This window comes from Lepisosteus oculatus, chromosome 17 (genome assembly GCF_040954835.1).
Source record: "Lepisosteus oculatus isolate fLepOcu1 chromosome 17, fLepOcu1.hap2, whole genome shotgun sequence".
NCBI lineage: Eukaryota > Metazoa > Chordata > Actinopteri > Semionotiformes > Lepisosteidae > Lepisosteus > Lepisosteus oculatus.
The window spans coordinates 17,640,091-17,648,332 of NC_090712.1; the positions used below are offsets into that span (position 1 = coordinate 17,640,091).

Here is an 8,242-nt window from a genome sequence, read left to right on the forward strand (position 1 = left end):
TTGCTTCCCTGGAATCGCTCCAGAGAAGAGCAGCCAGATGCTTTCTGGGACTCAGAGGAAAGTCCTGCCCTGACAGGCTGAGGGAACTGAACCTTTTCAGTCTTGAAAGGAGAAGAGGGATGAGGGGACCTGACACAAGTATCCAAAATCCTCAGAGGCGTCGAGATAGTCAACATAGTGGACTTCTTCGGCACCAAGGGAGAAACACCAAACAGAGGACACAAGTGGACACTGCATGGAAGCTAAGTCCACTGGGGCTTTCCTTTTATTCCCTGAGTGGGGAACAAGGAGGTCTGCTGATCGATCGCAGTGTCTGCCCCCATTCACCAGCTTTCCCATCATCACCTCCTTGGCATCTGGCTCACCGATGAAGCCTCAACACAAACACACCAACGGCTGTTTTTGTGTGCTCATTCAGACGCAGTCTTGTGTCGAAATGCTGAAATGTGAATTGTGTCCGTTTTGCACTCCCGTCCCCGATCTCCCGGAGGTTGTGCATGTGATTAGTATCCGCTGTCTTATAAATTATCTTCCGCCTCCCACCGAAGCTGTATCAGGTGTCCAGTTATTAAAGGAGTCTACAGAATGACAGCGCAGGCTAGGGAACCGTGTGTGAGTAGCAAGACACCTCTCTGCTCAGGATTCCTAGAAATCTTGCACTTTTAAATAGCTGGGGTATTTTTAAAAGAAACGTCAGAGGACAGACGCGGAGAAGGGCTGACGCGTGCAAGAAGGGGATATCAGAAGAAGGTTTCAAAGCAGAGAAGGCCGCTCGGCCCCTGGAGATTGCCTGGCTGAGATAGCAGCTCATTGAACTTTGCGGATGAAGTCGGTAACAGATCAGGACCAGCTCGTTCACGGGAGAGGCCGGGAAATCGGCTGTACCCGTGTGGTGGCTGAGCAGGGTATTTCAGACCCACACAACCCCTTGGATCAAAAAAGTGCTTCCTGTCCTCAGTGTTTATTCACACTGGTGTTGAGTCCCTTTAGTTTCCCCGTGTCCTCTGGTTCAATGTGTCGTTGTCGATTCGGAAGAAGACAGGGGACAGCACGCTGTCGTTGACATGGGGTTCCTGCTCTGTGTCTCACTTGCAATGTTTCTTGAGATGCTGACGGGGCTCCAACGTCCACCACTGTGCTGTCATTGACAGGCACTGAAGTTATGATGGCTGGCTGGTGGACCTCAGTATCTTCGTGTGCGGAGGGTTCCAGAGAGCTGCAGCTTGAGCTTCTGTGTCTTCACTGCCTGTTTCCAGGGCCTGGTGGGGCTGTCAGGTTAGGCCACTGTATTTGTCTACTTTAAAGACCTTGGCTCAGATCTTCTTTTGTGTTATTGCGGTGACACACTGTCTCCGAGTCCCCAACCTGTCATGCTCTGCTTCTGCAGCTCTGACTGTAGGAGGAACCAAAGGTAACGGCCGTGATCACAGTTGTAAAGATTTACAGTGCCTTACGAAAGTATTCTCCCCCTTCCAATGGTATGATACTTTGTTGAAGGGCAAATGATGTATTTGTATTTTTAAGTGACTATTTTAATCACGTTTTGAATGGTTAAGATGAGTATGTTAACAAGAAGTTAACTTGGGGACAGGGAAGTCGATCGTTAAGAAGAGAAAGGTGTACCGTTCCACCCAGATACTGTCCCTCCACTCTGAGCAGCAGGGGGGAAATGGGATGCCACCAAGAGGCCAGCAGTAGCTACTTTACAAGTGTTCAGTTTGAGCCTTCAGGTTCATCCAAAATGTTCACTTTAAGAAAGGTGTATTTCCACCAGGCAGGACACACCCTGGGCAGGACGCACACACAGACACACCATGGCAAGTTTTTACTAGAAGACAGTTACCCTAGCAGTATGTCTTTGGACAGTGGGAGGACACCCGAGGGAACACAAAGAGAACATGCAAACTCCACACAGATAGCACCCCAGGAACAGAATTGAACCCGGGGCCCCAGCACTGTGAGACAGCGATGTTAACCACAGTGCCACAGTGCTACCAAAGACATGTAGTTGTCAATTGTAATTCAACAAAAATGGAACATTGAACTTAGGGTTGTAGGGATACAAAGGGATGAATACTCTTGCAAGACTGAAGACTGTAGTTCAGATGTTGGGACTCTTCCACGAGGTTCCACATTTTGTACAAATCACAAACCAGTGGCTCCTGAGGACCTTTCCTGTTAGAAATGGGAATTCGTCACTGCAGATTTTACACTTTTCTGTGCCGAACGTCTGCCAGTTTTTTGTGCTCAGCCTTTCTGAAGTGGGCCATCTATTTTCAGGCTACATTACGGATTAAATGTACCTCAGCAGAAGACTAGGTTACTCCATCACTATTGCTGAATCACTTAACAAGCTGCATGTCTTCCTCGGCGGGGGTCATCATTCAAAACCACAGGCTGCTGCTCATGCCTACAGTAAATCTCAGAGCTCTGGTGAGGAAAATGAAATTAAAAACAGGGAAGTCAGAAATCAGGAGAAGTGTCACTGCCACTTTGACTCCACTGTTTGGAGGGGTTACTCCCAATCCAGAGTCATAGACAGACATTTCCCTGCCATACTCCCAACTCCCACAAGCAGGTATGTGCTGTACCTGCTGTTAATCAGGGTGGCTCTCCACTCCAAACCATGTGGCGCACAAGAATGGGGACCAGTGGATACACTCCTCCCACATACCCGCCTGCCACAGCCACTGGCCAATCAATGCGCTGTGAGCTCCCCAGTGCTCTAGGAAACCTTGTGCTGGTTGGATGAGCAGGCTGTCTCTCACTGATGTCACTGCGGCCTAGCAGGAGCCTGGCTCAGTACACCAGTACAGGACACCCCGGCTGTTTGCGCTCTATCGCTTGTGGAGTCACTGTCACAGCTGGCTAATGACATGGTCCAACCAAGCCAGCAATGCCTGGCCTGCTGGACCCAGCCTGGACCAGTTGAGCCAATCAGGAACTTTGACCACATCAGTCTGCGCTGGAGATCGACGGCGCTGACTCGGTTGTTTTTCCCAGCTCAGTCTGCTGGTTTCGTGGACAATGGCAGAGTGATTTTCTGCTTCCTGTTGGTACACATATCCTAACAGGCAGCTGTGTGCCGTCTGCTGAAAACACTGCTGCTGCCCCTCTGTGGCTGAGAATAATTAGGATCTTCTGTGTTATGCATTTCTTAACGAGTCACGGGGGAGTGTGAGCAATCAGCCAGGTTTCTGTGGGATCTCCTTGCCTGCCTGAAGAAGTGCCTGCATGCAGAATTAAGAACCAGTCTCTGTGAAACTCCAAAGGGTGATTAAGAACCCTATAGTTTTCCTTCGACTATTTCCAGGCAACCTCTGTATGTTGTAAGGCACATGATAATGGTGGAGTGAGGTGTACTGTATGTTTTGTCCTTCCCTCCTGACTCAGGATGAGGTTGGCCTTCTGTCTACCCTGCAATCTCACCCCCAATTCCATAGAACAGAAATGGTACAGAGCCTGTCCCTGCAAGCAACAGGCGCAAGGCAGGATACACCCTGGATGGGACGCCAGTCCATCACACACACTCACAACAAGGCCAGTTTTCACAGAAGCCCATTAACCTACCGGTATGTTTTTGGACTGTGGGAGGAAACTGGAGCACCTGGAGGAAACCCACACAAACACAGGGACAACATACAGCTCCACACAGACAGCAGCCACAACAGGTTTGAAATAGAACCAAGGGCCCCAGCAACACTAGCCACTGCAGTACCCACAAGAGGTACATATGAACTTGAATTAGGCTGATTGAGAATTTTATTCGTTGACAAAATCAAGCAGCCAGCTCTCAAGTTACCAAAATTCCCAAGCACTTCAATCAAGGAACAAGCGAAAGTATGTCTGATCAGGAAGTAAACCTCCACACACACGCAGTGTGAACCCCCGTGACATTACCATGCCTTAATATCGCATGCAGGGCTGGGCCAGTGTCAGTGTGTGAGTGCAGCATGTCGAAATGAGCTCTTCTCCTCTGGTACAGTTATCCTCTGTCTCTGCTGGAACCTGTTTATTACACTGGTAAAACAAATACTCTCCTCTGATTCTTTTAGAATTTATTTGAGACATAAGACAGTCACCCACGAGCTTCTTTTATATATTTCGTTTCCTGTTCTTTAAAAAATGGGATGTGAGTTTCATATTGGTCACCTGAATGTGTCTGATACTTCACTTTACAACGTTTCTACTGCATTTCTGACAAACCAGAAATGAAAGAGGCCCATCTTGGAAAAAAAACACACAGAAAAATAATCGATGTTTTAAATAGCAATGAGGTCCGATTTATAAAGGAGACGCTCTTAGAATTTCACAGCACCCCTTCAGAACTCTTTAAAACTGTCGATCTGTTTTAAAGCTTTGTGCTTCAGACTAGCCTGAATGATGTACTGTAAACACTTGAGTGAGGCAACTACATCCTTCACAGAATTAATGAGAGAGTGGAAGGATTAGCAAGGGGATTGTTAAAACAATGCTTGCCAGCAGAAGAGGGATTATTCTTTACACACTGTTGAAAAGAGAAAATCCCAAGTAAATAAGGAAAGAGGGCAGGGTGCCATGACATCTGGAAGTCAGGGCTGATCCTTACAACACATTACCAGCCTTGCAAGAGCCCAACTAATGGCATTACAAAATGGTGACTTATTTGAAAATCCCCAGTCTTAGAAATGAAAGGTCCGTGAGAGAAATTACACTTTATGGATGAGAGCAAGAGTTCCGCCTGGCTGTCTGTGTGGTCTTTGCAAGGACGACGCTGTGCTTTCCAGAGCATCAGCACCAGTACTGCTATGCTCCCTCGTGCAGGTCTGTCTCGCGCTGGAAATGCACACATTCGCTTCTCTTTCAGCACATCTGAAAAACAGTGATCTTATACTGTTGCGTAACGTCGTCATGTTAATTACAGAACGAGCTCTTTGGCCACAGTTAAAAGTCATCCTCCTGGCGGTACCCTTTGGATACTGAGCATTTAGCAGTTATCTACTCTTGTCTGGGGACCACACAAAATGTTAATCACCCTGACTGTTAGATCACGCAAACAAAATATTTTACTCTCGCTTTATTCATAATATCAAACAAAATAAACTCAGGGCTTGAAGGCTGATCCAATAAACATGGGGGAAAAAAGCACACGCCCCAAACCAAACCAGATTATTTATTTAATGCTGAAATGAAAAGGGCACGGATAAATACACATTATATTTAGCCACAGAGAGCTTTTTCTAAGATAAATTAGAGCAATTATGATCAGACAAGACAAAATTGGAACTTCTCGGTCTACATGCAGAATGTTACATCTGGCACCAGCTCAACTCAGCACATCGCCCAGTCAGGCCTGTCCCTGCTGCCATGCGTGGATTGTCAAACAGGGCTGTTTCCCATCAGCAGGGGCTGGGCAGCTTCTCAACATTGAGGGGAAGATGAGTTCACTTTTTACGCCCACAGGAGCATTTTAATTTAAAATAGCTGCGAAACGGGTATGCGTCACTTGAAATTCGGCAAAACAGAACATCATTCGAAAGGGGTGAATACTTTTGCAAGGTACTGTCACTGTCTCATATGTTTGCATTGAGCTCCTATTGTACTGTCTTTGTGTCTGGTTGAAATAGAGACTTAAAGCCGGGGATGTGATAAGCCTCTCGTGCCTGATTGTGTATCTCACTTGAACAACCCGCGTATTGATTTTACAGCAGACGCCTTTATCTTTGCGTTAGGTGTGTATAAATAATTTAGCCACACGCTCTCTCTGTCAGGGAGGATCAGATGTCTGCCCCTCGCTGAGCCTTACACGAGTTCAGGCTGTTCCTGCTGTGGATACATTACTGTGTTTCTATACCACTACCTGTCTCACTCAACCAGATCATTCATATTTTATTGCTGTTGAAGAGACTCCTGTTGTTCTTATTTGATGTGTCCTCTGTCCTCACATGAGAGGGACCAAACAGACCAGAAGCCTTTAACAATGGAACTGGACTGGTTTGCTCCAGTGCTGTCAATCTACTTTCACTGACTCTTGAACTGGTTCGGTATCTCTGGACAGTGAACAGATAAGCTAAGAGGTACTGATTTTGGGAGAGCAGAATGCCAAAATGAGGACATGTCCAGAGATACACACAGGCTTGGGAAAAATTCAACCCACAAAAGTAATAATAGAGGACACAGAGTGTTTTGAATGCAGTTACTGCAGTTACCTGGGAACGTTAGTGGTTATAGCAGTTTTCAATTGGGTTTTACAAGACATTGTCTTCGTGGGCAATACAGTGATGCAGAGGTTAGCATTGCTGCCTCACAGCACTGGGGCCCTGGGTTCAGTTCTGTCTGTGTGGAGTTTGTATGTTCTCTCCATGTTTATGTGGGTTTCCTCCAGGTGCTCTGGTTTCCTCCCAGAGTACAAAAACATGCTGGTAGGTGAATTGGATTCTGCAGAAATGTGTGCTTGTGTCTGTGTGTGGCGTCCTGTCCAGGGTGTGCCCTGCCTTGTGCCCATTGCTTGCCAGGATACGCTCCAGCTCCCCCACAACCCTATCCTGAAAGAAGTGGTTAGAAAATGTGTGGTTTGTCTTCATTAGTGCTCACCTCATCTTTGTGTTACACCACAATGAAACCAAAATCCTTGTTTGTTTCTATATCTGCTCTGTTCCAAAATACGTGTTCAATATATATTTATTATAAAAGCAATCAATAAAGTACTAAATAACACACAAACTTATAACACTGATCACTAAGATGTCCAGGCATCATCTCGTGTGTGGCCAAACCCATGTTCTTAGTAAAGCCAATGACATTTGTGTTTTCAGCCACCAGCGGCGTGGTGTTTTTACTAGGGAGGATGAAACTTTTTATAAGCAGTTTAATAAGAGAAGCCCGTGGAACTCCTTGGGCTTTCAATTGGTACTTTTAGTCCCAATTAGAAACACATTTTGTAATCGGATCTTAAACCAATAAGGAAATTAAGAGGCAACATGCTGTGCCTGAGCCATGGTCTGCTTGCTAGATAAAAGCTACCAGTCGCCCTGCTGTGGCATGAGCTGGAGTTATTCAGCAGCTCGCGATGGACAACACCGGGGTCTGAAGTGACCAGCCTGCACATCCCCTTTCTCCTCTGGGGTGCCGCTCAGCCCACAGAAGAGACGGGCTCCCTTCCCGCGTGACTCAGACTCCTGCGGGTCTCTGAGCGAGGGAGTGAATCACAAGGAGGTACGCCTGGATGTGTGCGAGGGCAGGTCCTTACTTGTCCACTGCAGAAAGGCGCTAACCGCCCAGCCCGGGCGGCCAGAACAATCCACGAGCTTTGTCACAAGGGCAGCCCTGCTGCCAGCAGCTCTCTTTCACCGGTAACAAATGTACATACCAGACAGTTCAAAATCGGGCCCGGCTATCTTGAAGGCGTGGAACGAAAAGCAAATGTTTATGAATCCCGACATTCAAACAATGAAAGACAGGGGGAAAAAGGACTTATTCAGGGCCCGGAGGACCCTCTTGTATTTTAAGTGCTGCTGTTAAGTGATGGGGAAGGTAACCCCAAAATGTTCTGTGTACAACCTCCTGAAACCTTATCTGGCTGTAGGATTGATGAGGGAGCAAGAGGAGCTGTTATGTTGCTCATCTGAAGCACTTTTGAAGTTGGTGCGGTTTCAGATACCATGTGAATGGGGTCTGTATGAGTTCTTTCGGATTTATCTGTTCCTTGGGTGTGTGTCTGTCCATCGCCGAAAGGAAAGAGCTGAGGTCGAGCTGGGGTCAAACACCCTTCGCCCATCAATCACCACTGCTCCTCCACGGGCTCACATTACCACAGGGCTGTGGGGCTGACTTCAGCCTCCTCCTGCACAGCGTCTGTCAGCTTTAACACACACGCCAGAGAACCTCTGAGATATCAATGTCTGTTTTCACTAAATACTCTGTAAACAAGATAGCTGTCATCTGGGGGAGTCCTTTGAAGGTTTTACAACTGAGGCATCTATCTTAGCTTGAGCCTAATCTGAAAATCTTGGTGGTGTCATTTAAACACCTTCCTGTAAATAGAACAGAACAGATTTCTGTTCATTTTAAATACAAATTATTTGTTTTCATTTTAACGTCCTATTTACTGGAAGGCATTTAAATCATCCATCCATCCGTTTTCTAACTGCCTCATCCAAATCAGGGTTGCAGGGAGGCCAGAGCCCATCCCAGCAAGCAACAGGCGCAAGGCGGGGTACACCCTGGACGAGACACCAGTCACACTGGGCACACACACTCACAT

At 47.0% G+C, this 8,242-nt stretch overlaps 1 long non-coding RNA gene across 1 annotated transcript in view; it reads right to left on the reverse strand.

The window, feature by feature from the left end:
* The window catches only part of LOC107079384 (uncharacterized), a 34,736-nt gene that overhangs the window by 5,156 nt on the left and 21,338 nt on the right, over positions 1-8,242 (reverse strand). The gene's annotated exons all lie outside the window — the stretch shown is intronic.